The sequence below is a fragment of the Lygodium microphyllum genome, chromosome 16, assembly GCF_053477565.2.
Source record: "Lygodium microphyllum isolate KBCC chromosome 16, Lygodium_microphyllum_v1.1.10, whole genome shotgun sequence".
Classification (NCBI taxonomy): domain Eukaryota; kingdom Viridiplantae; phylum Streptophyta; class Polypodiopsida; order Schizaeales; family Lygodiaceae; genus Lygodium; species Lygodium microphyllum.
The window spans coordinates 100,051,283-100,066,355 of NC_141150.1; the positions used below are offsets into that span (position 1 = coordinate 100,051,283).

At 39.5% G+C, this 15,073-nt stretch overlaps 1 pseudogene; it reads left to right on the forward strand.

The window, feature by feature from the left end:
• LOC148023160 (18S ribosomal RNA) overlaps window positions 1–128 on the forward strand; it is a pseudogene marked incomplete at both ends in the record, with an annotated part of 641 nt that extends 513 nt beyond the window's left edge.
• Window positions 129–15,073: the final 14,945 nt, after the last annotated feature.

The following is a 15,073-nucleotide window of genomic DNA, read 5'->3' on the forward strand; positions in this document are numbered from 1 at the left end:
AATGAGTACAATCTAAATCCCTTAACAAGGATCCATTAGAGGGCAAGTCTGATGCCAACAGCCGCGGTAATTCCAGCTCCAATAGCGTATATTTAAGTTGTTGAGTTGTAGACCCCTGAGGAACACTCCTTTCTGGATTCCTTCATCCAAATGATGGTTAGTCCATCTCTTCAGGATGGATTCCATTTGCGAGACATAAGCTTCTACTCTTTCTCCAGAGGACTGACTTAGGTTCATGAACTCCTCTCGCATCCACTCTTCAAAACCTTCGTGCCTGAGTTTAGTGAGGAAGGCCAACTTCAGATCGTCCCAAGTGCCAAAAGTTCCTGTTGCTTGTCTCTCATACCACTGAAATGCCGCGCCCTTGAAAGTGGCAGGGAATATTGCTAACCAATGCTCAGGAGTTCTGGCATTGTTAGCCACACATGCTACCATAAATTCTGCTACATGAAAATCAAGGTCTTCATTGTACTCTCCCTTAAAAATTGGCAATGGGACTACATTTGTTGGCCTGTCATCAATATTTCCAAGATGAATCTGACTAGGAAAGAGACCTTGAGTCGCCATGGGGACTTCTGTAAAGGGTGCTTTTAGGGTGTCAAAGGAGGCTTCTGCTACAAGCTCATTCTCAGCTTTGATTTTTGCCTTCTGTCTTCTCACATACCTCTGGACTCGTTCTAACGCTTGCCTCTTTATTGCATCATTCATCAGGGGGTTGGCTCCAACCAGTTGGTTTGTAATCAATAGGATAGTATCAGAGAGGGCTTCATTCTCTGAGGGATTCTCTAGCCAACATCTCCTCTACTTCCTTCTTTTCATCATCTCTGAATTCAGCTTTCAAAGCACTACAAAGGGGAAGATATTCTGTTCTGAAAGTATCAAAACTCATTCTTCTTAGGATCACTGTTGTGTCATTATAATAATGCCAGCTTCTGAGGGTTTCAACAGTGTATATTGTGAAAAACACTCTGTCTACCAACTTCCAGTGGGTTGCTAATTGGACAAATAGAAGATTGTTAGTACACCAAGCATCCCACGTATCTTGTTGTTGAGCATCCATGAACAAATTCCAACTCTTTTCCTTCTTGTTTTCGTGAACCTCCACAGACCGCGACTTCTGAAGCTTCTTCACAATCTCCCACTTGATGATGTCTGGAAACTTGCCAATGAATGCCAAATCTTCCATGGATGGTCAGTCTCTCTGCTTCTGCTCTTTAGTTTGTTCCCAAACAATTTGACACCAAGATGCAAGTTTCTGCTGCTTCAACAGGAAGAGGAAACAGTCCACCACATGGAGCATGCATTATGATGGTGATATGTTTCCGCCATTGTGGGATGAACTTCTTGTAGAAAGTGGCTTTGATAATAAGAATCTCCAATTCTTCAGTGGAAGAAGGAACTTTGCAAACTTCCATTGAATTCTCCTCTTCTTGGCAATGCCATTTTCTTCATTTTCAGCCTCTTCTGATGCTTATTGATGGCAAGCTTCCCCAGCTGCACACCAAAAACATGGAACCCCAAGAGGAACACCAAGAAAAAGGGAATTATCTTGCAAGAAAATCTATCTTGTAACATCAACAAGCTTTTATTTCATTCTTTTGATCATCAAAACAAAGGAAATAGCAAATCTTCACGCAGCATCATAGTAGGTATCTCCCATGGATTTAATAGAATCAACCATAATCTTCAACATCTTCATAAAATCCATCAATATAACAAAGAACACAAAAGAATACACCATCTTTGAATGGAAATCAATCACATAGTATTCATCTTCAATGTCTTCATAGTTCTTTCTCTCAATCTCTCATATATAGTTACACTGTTTTGATAGAATTGACTATCTCTGGCTCTCTCTCTCTCTCTCTCTCTCTCTCTCTCTCTCTCTCTCTCTCTCTCTCTGTCTCTCTCTCTATCAATAGTACATCATATCCTCACTACAATACTCTCATACTAACTCTAAATAATCCTTCTTAGGTCTTGGATGCACCTCCCAAGAGGTATGTCTAATATGAAGAGGCACCAGAGCCACTACAGTGTCTTTTTACAGCTCACTACTATCACTGTCACACAGTCTTCTCTTCAGTCTTCGGCAGCTGCTTCTTCCACTTGTTTTAGCTCTTTTGAACTTAGATTCATCCTTTCCAAAAGTTAGAAAACTTTCCCAAAGTCATACATACTTTCTACAGAACACTTACAGAAGGTCTACAGAACAGTTACAGTATGGTACTAGAGCAACTACATTACAATTATAGTACAGAGACAGAGCAGAGACAAAGGCTCTATAGAAGGTCTACGGAGGGTTACAGAAGGTCATCAGAACCTCATAACTCATACTCAAACCATTCCATACTATCAAAAACTATTCAATAAGCTTTCAAAAATATCTCAATCTTCATCAATCATCAATCCATGCTCATACAGAAGACAATTAGAACAAAACAGAAGCTATACATAAGGTATATAGAACCAATCAGAAGCTCAATAGAACATCATAGAGCTTCATATCTCCACTGAGAATCATCATGAACTTCCAAAACATAATCAATATCATCCAAAACACTCTCAAACACTTCCATTATCAACCATACATCACTCTAAATCCATCAAAAATCAATCATTCAGACCTCAAAAACAACAAAAATCAGTCAAAATTTCAGTCTTTTTTCACTCTCAACAATCAAACTACAGACCGCTCTCGTAATCGTATCACACAATCAAACCATAATACCTCAAAAACATAATTAGGACATAACTAGAAATTTGATAAACAATGTCAACTTAAAAGACTATACGTTCCCATCTCACAAAGCGTATTTATTGAAAAGGGAGAAAAGTGCAGTGAGGGGAATGATTTTAGTGAAGGGTTTATTTTAAGAAATTATTAACAATGATTGAAATTTTATTAGGTTGTAAACCTTAATAAAAAAACGATGGTTCATTTTTAAATTGTTATTACAATTAATTAATGTGAAACGGTGCTTTTTAACAAAATCCAAACTGTGATCCCCAGACTCAAGTCTCTAAATGCATATTCATTGATTAAAAATTTAATGTGTCTGACGCATTCTTTTTCAGCGCGTGGATTTTTTTTTAAATGAGGAATGATTCGTTTTTATTTAAAATTAAAGTGCTTCTGAAGCGCACGTAGCACGTGTAAAGTGAACGGTGGATTGATTTTAATTTATTAGAAAAATGTGTGTTTAGCGTGAGTGTGCATAAAAAAGTGGGTGAATAAAGTTTATTTTAACAATTAATTGTAGTTAAGGGATGACAAAAAATAAATAAAGCACGAAAAATAGATACTTGGTAGGGGTGTGTATGCAAGAGACTGAGGGTGCACTGAGTAGTTCCAAATGCAAGGAATCCAACAAAAAAGTAAAAACCACTAACAAGAAAAAACAAAACACCTTGGTTTTTTTTTTAAAAGACAAAAGAAATATCAAGGCAATGTTAGTGGGATCACATTTGGTTTAGGCAATATTCATTAATGTGTCAGTGAGATTGTTATTAGTATTTTTTAAATTTTAATTTAGGTGTGTTTTTATTTTGTATTTTATGTTTTCTTTCTCTCTTTTTTTGGGTATAATTTTTATTTTAAAATATTCCAAAAGCAGTCAAATGCATTGATGGAATTTTTTGTGATTTTTTTGAATTTAATTCTGATTTTTAGGGATTTTAATGATTTTTTTCTCAATTTTTAGTGAATTTTAAAAGGATTTTAAATGTTAGTATTTTTTGCAATTAATTATCTACATTATAATCAGCAACATCAACTAAAAAATTACCCAATTTAGAAATGAAAATTTCAATAATTTTTTTGTTTTTTAATTATTTTTAAATGATTTTTAATATTTTTAATTATTTTTAATTGTTTTTAGATATCTTTAAAGTATTTTTCTCGGGTTTATAGAAAATTAAAAAAAATACCGGGGCTGCGTGTGAAGAGTTATGTATACTCAGGGATGACACGCACCACCGCACGGAGAAGATCAAACGCGCGTCCTCGTGCATGAACACCCATTGGCCATGCCCGTACACACAGGCACACCTGAACACCCGCGCTGCGCGCTGCGTATGGAGAGTGGGGGTAGAGTGGAGAAGGGGCAGGAAAGGGGGCTAAAACGGGGGAAACTGGGGTTAGTAGAGGTTAGTTAATTAGGAGATCTAAGTGCGTTAGGTTAGGCTAAGTAACTTAGTTGAGTTAAGTAAATTAGGTGAATTAAGTTAATTAGGTTAATTAGGTGAATTAAGTTACTTAGGTTAGGTAGGGTGATTAAGTGAGTTAGTTATGTTATGTTAGTTAATAAAGTTAATTAAGTTAGGTTAAGTAAGGAACCTAACCAAGAGGAGGAGGAGGGGTGGAGATAGCGAGCAGTGGAGGCGGCTGAGGGAAGGAGGAAGAGAGAAGGTGTGCAGCGGCGGAGGCGGCTGAAGGAAGGAGGAGGAGAGAAGGTGTGTGGCGGCAAAGGTGGCTAAGATCTCGACAACGACGCGGGAGAGGTCGTAGAGGGCAGTGCGGATGGGGCTGTGGGGGCCAAGGAGGGAGCAGACTTCCTTGGAGTCAGAGCAGACGCGGCCGACGGTGGTGGAGATGCGGGAGACGTTGAGGGTCGTGATGATGCCGAGGCAGGGCAGGCCGGCGGTGGTGACAGCGATCTTAGCACCCTAGCCGGGTGGGGCAAGCGGCGCGACGAGGCTGGAGGGAGGAGGTTCAGAGCGCGAGGAGGAAAAGGGAGACGTCGCATGGGGAAGGAGAGAGGCCGCGGGACAACGAACATGTAAGGATTTCTTTCTCTTGTGTTTTCTTTGTTTATATTATTTTATATTTTTTATATTTTTTATTTTTTTAAAAAAAATTGGTGGAGTTATGATTTTTTTTTTAAATTTTTGTGTTATTATTTGTTTGTTTTTTTGTTTTTTTGTGTTTTTTTTTTGTGATTTGATGTTTTGTTGGTTTCTTGTGTTGGGTGTGGTTTTTCTTTTTGTGGTTTGTATTTTATTTATCTATTTAATTATTATTGTTTTTTTTGTTGTTTGTTTTTAATGTTAGTTTTGTTTTTGTTAATTTTTGTGTTGTTTGTGTTTTGTCATTAAAAAGTGAGCGCACCTCCGTCCCGTGCACATGCGTATTGCGGGAGTAAAAAAAATATCATCGGTGGGATCAAACGGGGTGGGGACGGTGACACGCGAGGCACAAAGGCCACGACGGCATCCTGAGGCACTTAAAACCAAAAACAGGTGCGTTCACACGTGACACGAGAGACACGGCTACACAGCAAAAAGGACGAAAAATTAATAAGTTCTAAACCGTTCACTGGATCGAAAAACCGTAAAAAGAAAAAATGTGTCAGGAGATGAGGGGAAGATGATAAAAAAATGTGACACGAGTTCCAGGGCAAAAGCAGGGTGTTCACATGGAAAAAACACGAAAAATGGCTCTAAAAATACATTCGAGGATGAATATGGAAAAAAAAATCCACTCGTCGGAACGCAAGGCGGAAAGAAGGAAAAATGGGCCAAACAAGTTACCCGACAAACCTATCACATCAATACACGGTTTCGACCAAAAAAGGACGCGTTCACATGGAAAAAACCAAAAAATCGTGCCCGAAAAGGGATTCAAAAATTAATATGGAATGATCCGTGCATCGGAATAGAGGACAGTAAAAAGGAAAAATGTCCAGAGGAAGGGAACACACAAGGCTGTCACGTCAAAACTCACGGTTGACAGAGGGAGGAGGGGTTCACATGCAAAAAACACAAAAAAGACACCCGAAAACACATGGAAAATTTAATAACTAGAAATCCAGCAGTCGGAAGAGGGGGGAGGAAAAAGGAAAAAGTGGGAGAAAGGCTGGCAAGACACGGCGGTCAAGTTAAACTGGAATTTTGGTGAAAATAAGGCATGTTCACATGGAAAAATATGAAAAATAGGTATGAAAAGGGCCTCAAAACTTGCAAAAATTAATAGCAGACCAACTGCGTATCAGAAGGACACAGAGTAAAAATAAAAAATATCAAGGGTAAGGGGGCTGCCAGGGGGGCACGTTGAATCACATTTCTGAAGCAATAAAGGCGCGTTCACATGGAAAACCGTCCAATTTATGGGAATTGCATCAAAAATTAATAACTCAAGAACCATCTATTGAAATAGGGGTTGCTAAAATGGAAAAATGGGCAGTTCAAAGGGAGAAACAGGGCTGTAAGGTTGGATTTGGATTCCGGTGAACGTAGGATGGGTTCACATGCAAAACATCAAAACAAGGGATAAAGGGAAATAGGAAAGGAACAACCCAAAGGGTGGGGGAAAGTTAGGGAGAGGTGGGAAAGGGACCTTATGAGGGCAGAAAGAGGTCATGTCATATGTGCATGATCAACTTGAGGCATATGCAAGGGGTATGCACATTAGACGCATAGGGATGTGTCCCCACACTTAAAACCTTAACGGATAGAGTAGATTTATCGACACGGCTACAGACTTGTCAATTGTCTGGATGCTGGCATCCCCATACTTAAAACATCACATACACTTGCAAACAAAAAAGTAGAGTTAGGAACACTTGGCCCGTTTCGCGTATGGTCGAAGGAACCGTCACTGCTACAGAAGGGTTGGAGTCGACTGCATGAGAGGTACCACGTCTCACTTCAACATTCAACCAGCATGGCAAGGACCATGCAGCAGCACCCAGGTAGGTAGCTGGTTGATGAAGTCCATCGGGGGAGGTGTCGTAGACGAAGAATAGTCATTCAGCTCACTGGCACTCAAATGGAATGAGAGAATAGTCACTCGCCCAATAACTTACATCACTTGAGGTAATATTGATGGAAACCTAGATCTCACATCTGGTTTAGGAATCGACAAGGGGATGGTGCAAAGGGAGTATGCGAGGGTGCACAATTGATGGTACATTAGTGCGTCCAACCCCGTTTGGCATAGATGCAAGCATAAAGGGCAGGGAGCCTTGCAGTACCGTGTACAGAACAAAGTGACGTGTCCTATGCTGATAGCAGAGACCCATCCCGTGGGTGCATAGGGAAACAGAAACGTACCTGATTCCAATTGTCGTAACGTCCCTCAATCCACACCTCTCAATAATTGATTAAAGAAAAGTTCGTCACATTCAGTCCACCCTCTGTCTCACTCTCTGTTGAAAGATCCAAGAGGGAAACCCGTTCCTTAAACCCATTGATGTAATCCTCATTATCACTTATGCAGAGGTTGTATGCCTTGTGCGCATTTGATGGTGCATTAGTGCATCCTGCCCTGTGCCGGCATACAGTGCAAGAAGGAAAGCTAGGGAGCCTTATGGTGCAAGAAGGAAAGTTAGGGATTTAGGGTAGGCTATTCATTTCCTTCTCTCCTATCTCTACTTCCTTCTATCTCTGATCCTTAGTTGATACGACCTTTCGACTAAAACCCCTCCGACATTGGTGAACCAGATGTGAAAGGTCGTCAAAAGGAAAGACAAGATGCGAGATCCTTCAAGCACAATTTCTAGTTATGTTTTGCAGAAGCTAGTATAGAATATGAACATGCTTATGCAGGTTCAACAACAACAGCACGTAATGCAGGATTCTGCTCAAATAGTGACTGTTGTGATGAATGCTCTGCAACCAGTTGAGCGTGAGATGAAGTTGTTCAATGTCAAGGATGTATCTGCATATATACATACCTATGCTCAAAAGATGGAATTCTTTGGAGTGGCTCAACTTGCATGGAGCCAGTATTTTGTTTGGATCACTGCACATGAACTAAAAGCACGAATTATTGAATTTTACATGCATGATGCTGACTGGGTAGCTTTCAAGAAGACGCATAGGAAACAATTTTACATTCAAGATACAAATTTAATTACGCACAAGACTTTTTAGGAGTGGGTTTTACAACCCAATAAGGGTCTTGTGGCTACAGAATTGTTAATAAGAGAATTTGAAAGTCGATTTGAGTAGTTGGATCTTGCAAAATAGCCCAAAAGGGATTTAGGGAGCCTTATGGTGCAATAAGGGTCTTGTGCAAGAAGGAAAGCTAGGGAGCCTTATGGGTGTACAAGCTGAAAAGTACCCCTAGATACCCCAAGCCGGCATACAAGGCTAGATTAGTAGCAAAGGGTTTTAAGCAGGAGCATGGTGTTGACTTTGATGATGTCTTCTCTCCTATGGTTAAGATGACCACCTTGTGCTTAGTCTTTGTAATGAAGGAAACCTAGGAGAGAGAAGGAGAGAAGGGAGAGACTATAGAGAGGAGAGAGAAAGAGGAAGAAGGTGAGATAAGAAGAGAGAGAAAGACTAGCAGAAGAGAGAGAAAGACAGGAAAAGAGAGAGAGAGAGGAGGGAAGCCATGAAAGCTAGGAGGAAGGAGAAAAGAGAGACTTGATTATTGATAACCCATCCCTAATTGGGTCTCTCAACACCTTATATACCCTATCAGTATAACTGGGTATTCAAATGCTAACCCGTGTCCTACCCATCTATCCCCACTCTTTTACATTCCATCCCGACCCCGAAGGTTTTTTCCATCCCGACCTCGAAAGTTAGGGCTTTAGGGTAGGCTCCTTAGGTTTTATATCTTGTTCTTCAGATCCTAACTTACATGTCAAGCACTACAATGATAGGTTTGTTACTCTTGCTCTATATGTGGATGATACCATACTTGTTTCTAACAATCTCAACTTTCTTTAACAAGTAATGAAGGCTTTATATTCTGCATTTGACATGGTGGATCTTGGAGACATACACTTAAGTCTTTGTATTCAGATTCAATGCTATCAAGAAAAGGGTGTTTTATTACTGTGTCAAACAAAGTTCATTGAAGATATTATTCAAAAGTTTGGTTTGGATTTTAGACATCCTACTAGTACTCCTTGTCTTGTGAGCTCTACCAAAAACTCTCACTTACTGCATCAAACAACATTTTAATTCTCCATGCCTTAAACATTGGACTATAGATAAATGAGTTTTGAAGTATTTGAAAGGCACTAAAGATTTTGGGTTATTTTATTGGCACCACCAAAACTTTGATTCCAAATGTTGACTTCAATTTTTGAGTTATACATATGTAAATTGGGCAAGCTCTCACTTATCTATGCGTTCTACAACTAGAAATTGTTTCTTTATCAATGGTTTCTTTGTTTCTTGGACTAGCAAGAAACAACGTTGGGTTGTTGTTTCCACTACAATGGCTGAATACGTAGCTACATCTTTAGTGGCTCGAGAGTCATTATGACTTCAACAAGTTCTATCAAATATTGGTCATTCCTCCTCTCTCTAGCACACCACTTCGATGTGATTATTAGTCTTGCTAAAGACTACATTCAACATAACAAGTCTAAATATAATAAGCTCACCCCCTATCTAGACTAGGTCTCACCTATATATATGTAGATTGTGATCAATATGAATAGTCTTTGGGAGTGTACATGGTGTGTCTCTTCTCTCCCTCTCAAGTCTTTACATATCTTTTCTCTCTACATCTCAACAAAGACTACCATCATCATTATCATCTCTCATTGGAGTGGTGATCGAAAGCTTTTGATTGTAAAGCTTATGTACAAAAATTTAAGTACATAGATGAACACCATATTGGAGAATATGGGAATTTCCCTTAAGTTTGGGACACATGGTTAAATCTTTGGATTTGTCATAACCTAAACGCTATAACTCCAAATCGAGCACTCTATAGCTCAATAGATTCCATTTTTCAAGTGCTTTTTCCAATGATAGGTCACATCATATGGTTTCGAGAAACATATAGGCATGTTATCCGGGTGCCATCTTTTTAGTATTCAAAAAATGGGAATTGGGAGATTCCCAAACTCACTAATATTATGTTGATGAAGGTTTCAGAACATTTTAATCATTTTGAAAGTCTTTTACTAGTTTTTGCCCTTTCTTCTTTGCCTCCAACACAACTAATAGTAGTCCATAAGTAGATTTTTAGGGATCATTTTATTTTAATTTTAAAATATTATTTATATATAATTTTCTATTTTAAATACTTTTGTTGTGTTAGAGGTCTCCCTCATACCTTAAAAGTATTTTTAGAATTTTAGTCTCCCTTTGTATATATGTGGATTAGAGGTATATCTCACACTCTAGAAATAGGATATTAGGATTATTCATTTGTGTTATGTTGTATTAGAGGCTTGCACTTTCTTTCATAATACAATTTTCTTGGACTTGCTATTGCTAGTACTCAAGACTTGCACTTGCATTCCAATAGTAAGTCTAAGCTATAAAACATCCATTTTTATGTCTATTAAAGGCTTGCATCACATTCTAAGAATGGATTTAAACTTTGTGGTATTGTATACTTGTGTTGCATTAGAGGTTCTCACACTAACTCACAATACAAGCATATAAAATACCTAATATTTGCTATTTGAGATGTGCACTCACACTCCAATATTACATCTAGGTAATAAAAATATTATTGTTAGGAGTGTTGAGACTTGAATCACACTCTAGAAAAGGATTTAAATGGTGATGCTTGTAGTTGTGTTGTGTAAGAGACTACTATTTCCATTTACAAAAAAATAATAATAATCTTATTGCATTCAAATGATTTGTTCTTAAATTGTGTTTGTTAAAGAGTTGCATCACATTTGAGGAAGGAATTATGTGTTAAGAGTAATCTATCCTTTGTGTATATTAGAGGCTTATCTCACATTCTAGACATAAAATTGCATTTTGGAATACTTGTATATTTTTCATTTTGGAGTCCTCATTGGTGTGACAAATTCTCAAATATAATAGAATAATCAAACTTTACTAATACTCATGGTGGATTTTGTGGCAGATTCAAGCCACAATTCATTCATATTTGACTTTTGCGAATCTTTCTACCATGATGTCCTCCATTAAGCCCTTGGGGATGTAGCTAATTGGCTTAACATTAATCCATTGTGCTTTGTCTTTATTGTGTTTACCTCTTGTCTATTCGTTTCCTTCTCTTCTATCTCCTATCTCTACTTCCTTCTATCTCTGATCCTTAGTTGATACGACCTTTCGACTAAAACCCCTCCGACATTGGTGAACCAGATGTGAAAGGTCGTCAAAAGGAAAGACAAGATGGGAGATCCTTCAAGCACAATTTCTAGTTATGTTTTGCAGAAGCTAGTATAGAATATGAACATGCTTATGCAGGTTCAACAACAACAACACGTAATGCAGGATTCTGCTCAAATAGTGACTGTTGTGATATTTTGTTTGGATCACTGTACATGAACTAAAAGCACGAATTATTGAATTTTATATGCATGATGCTGACTGGGTAGCTTTCAAGAAGACGCATAGGAAACAATTTTACATTCAAGATACAAATTTAATTACGCACAAGACTTTTTAGGAGTAGGTTTTACGACCCAATAAGGGTCTTGTGGCTACAGAATTGTTAATAAGAGAATTTGAAAGTCGATTTGAGTAGTTGGATCTTGCAAAATAGCCCAAAAGGGATTTAGGAAAGCTACGGAGCCTTATGGTGCAATAAGGGGATGATCGCCCAAAAGGGATTTAGGGTTTTGTATATAAAGTGGAAAAGTGAATGAAAAGCTCATTCTTGTGTGTGGCCAAAAGTAGCTCTCCTCTTCTTCTTCTTCTTCTTGTTCTTGCTTGCTTGAGCTTGTGCTTGAGGGAGGGAGTGTGAGTGTGAGGGAGTGAGTGTGTGAGGGTGAGGAACCGAGGAGGAGAAGCTCTCCATCTTCTCCTCTCTTCTTCTCTTCTCTTCTCTTCTCTTGTCTTGCTCGCGGCAATGGAGCTTGGAACTGGAGCTTGAGGATGGAGCTTGCTTGAAGCTTGCACTTGGATCGTGGAGCTACCGGAGTGCGCGGGAGAGGAGGTAACTCCAACGGCATGGAGGTAAGCTCACTACACCCGTAGATATGGATGGCGCGTCGGCTATGTGAGAGGTAGCCATTAGTTCTCGGCTTGGAACACTTGAAACAATAAGCGGTCCATGGGTCTTGGCGGTTGAGTGAAAGCCCTCGCATTTTGCCGACGCGCCATCCATATCTACGGGTGTAGTGAGCTTACCTCCATGTCGTTCAAGTTACCTCCTCTCCCGCGCACTCCGGTAGCTCCACGATCCAAGTGCAAGCTTCAAGCAAGCTCCACGCTCCAAGCTCCATTGCCGCGAGCAAGACAAGAGAAGAAGAGAGGAGAAGATGGAGAGCTTCTCCTCCTCGGTCCCTCACCCTCACACACTCACTCCCTCACACTCTCACACTCCCTCCCTCAAGCACAAGCTCAAGCAAGCAAGAAGAAGAAGAAGAAGAAGAAGAGGAGAGCTACTTTTGGCCACACACAAGAATGAGCTTTTCATTCACTTTTCCACTTTATATACAAAACCCTAAATCCCTTTTGGGCGGTCATCCCCTTTTCCCCTTTTTTACATGGCCGGCCGTAGCCTAGGCCCTTTTTCCCATTGTCCTTCTATCTTCCTAGATTCCTTTCCACCGCCCGTCTACTTTTACAAATTGCACGGGTGAGGGCCCGGCGCTCTTTTACATGATTTCAGGGTGCGCCTTTTTATTTTAAAATGCGCATTTCCCCTTTTGTATTTGCCTTGGACTTTTAAGGTTGCCCTTGCGCTTTTGTCCTTTTCTCCTATTCTTTCTTCAATCGGCTACCTTTTTTCCACCTTTGCCCTGCGTCTTTTTTATTTCCTTTTGCTTTCTTCATGTTGGGGTTAACATGAGGTAGCTAGGATTAGGAAGGAAATGTCTGATGCAGAAATGGAGCAGGCAGAATGCACTTCGGCTCACATCAATAACTGAAAGTTTTCATGTGAATACAAGGGATGAAATCCTATCCACAGTTTTACAAATATGATGCTGAGTTGAGAGAAGGTTGGAGATGATAAAGATGGAAGGATGTACACCTGACTTTAGCTCTGCCTTCCTACAATGTGACAGAATTAGCCAAGAAGTGATGTAATCCAATTCACTGAATGAGTTTGATCGTACATTAGGATCAGAAAATGTGAAGGCCGATGTCAAGAGGAGATCCTCTACCACTGCACTTGGAACTTTTCCTTTGTCCAATAGAAAGTAGTAGTAGTTGGCTGAATGACAGAGCTGGAGCAAAGACACATAAGATAGAAGTTCTCTCAAGGTGCCCCAAGAAAATACAAATCCTACAGCAGATTCCAATGTGCTTTACAACATTGAATGATGGAGCTTCAAAGCTCAACTAAAGAAGTCGCCAACTGGGCACTGGGCTTTCCAATAATGCATGCATTCTGTAGCTCAGCTCATAGATAATCTCCAAAAGATAGGAGGTAATCCTACTTGAAGGAAGGAAATTCCTCATACTATTGTGGATTGTGGCCTGAGTCTTCAAAAGACAATAGAGAGACTATTGTTCAAGCCACTTCCAACCATGATGAGTTTGGTGATGACACTATTGAAAAGTTTGAAGTGGAAGAACAACATGAATGTGTAGATGTTCATAAGTACATGAAATTTCAATTCCCTCAGAACTCTACAGATAAGTAAAGTTCTTATGCCAAGAAATCAAGCCAGTCCTGTGCAGATGATTGACAAGATTTTGGGCAAATTCTTGGTGTTGGAAAGCATAGTTGGAAGGGACTTTTACACAAAATAGACAAAGTAACATAACATGTAGAATTTCATGTAGAATTCCTTCTATCAGAACCAGGGAAAGCATTGGATGATAAGTTTGATTAACTTTTAACACACAGTGAACAGTGTGTTGTATAGAGTGAGCAACATACAATAGCAAACAGTAGTGTGCAGATCTGATTTTCAGTAGTAACACTAGGGATCTTTTGATGCTCTGATGTGGCAAACAATATAGCTCAGTTACCGATGCTAAGCTAAATCACATATGGGCAATTTTGATAACCAAATTATTGTACAATACGACTTTGGGCAACACCTAGGCTATGTACCTTTTCATGAGGGTGGATCATACTCCAATGGATTTGATCAACAGTATGGCTATCACGGGTAGCATGATTATGGCCATTATGGATAGCATGATTACACTTACAAGCACTCCTTTATGCAACAACATAGTTCTTATGCAAGTCATGATCATGGACATGTATATGGTAGCTCATATAGCATTGGTCAGCAGCATGCATATGGAGATTCTTATGCAATGCAGGAGCAACAAGTCAATGATTATGACCAGCATCATGCCGATAGCTATGCTCATGGACTTGCTACTCATCATATTTATGGTCAGCCTAGGATGCAAGGACACCATTGTAGTCATGTTGGACAATCATCATGAAATCTTGGGAAGCAGCATGTTTATGGGCAACAATATGGCCAAATTTTTGGTAATAGTCAACAGTAAATAGATGTAAATGAGCAGCATGGATATTATTACCATATGCAATATGAACAACATGAGTATCATTATGAGTAGCAGCCACATTGGTATGACCCTCCATATGGACAACATGAGCATTATGGTCATGGGCAGCCATCTGTTGTACATGAGCAGCAAGATGACTATGAGCAGCATGTCAGAACTATTACTAAGCTAACCAATGGTGATGAGCATCTCTTGTAGATGAGCAGCAAGATGACTATGAGCAGTATGTCAGAACTATTACTGAGCTGACCAATGGTGATGAGCATATGTGTGGACAGTAGCATGAGTATCATTATGAGCAGCAGCCACATTGGCATGACCCTTCATATGGACAGTATGAGCATTATGGTCATGGGCAGCCATCTGTTGTACATGAGCAGCAAGATGACTATGAGCAGCATGTCAGAACTATTACTGAGCTGACCAATGGCGATGAGCATGTGTGTAGATTGCTATCTAAGGCTAAATGCATTAGACACCTTACTAGTGATATGATACGGGACTGCATGTTGCGGGCTTATGCTATCGATGTGCTAAGCCGGCATCTTGTGATCATCAAGACAAATGTAGAGCACATAATGCAAAACTCCTATTTGTATTCGAATAGCATTATGCCAAGGATAGGATATATCTTTCTGAAGACCATTTTGATGTGGGTCCAAAGCAAGATGAACTTTCATTCAAGAAAGAAGATCATGTAGATCTTAAAGATCATGCTCATATTACAGAT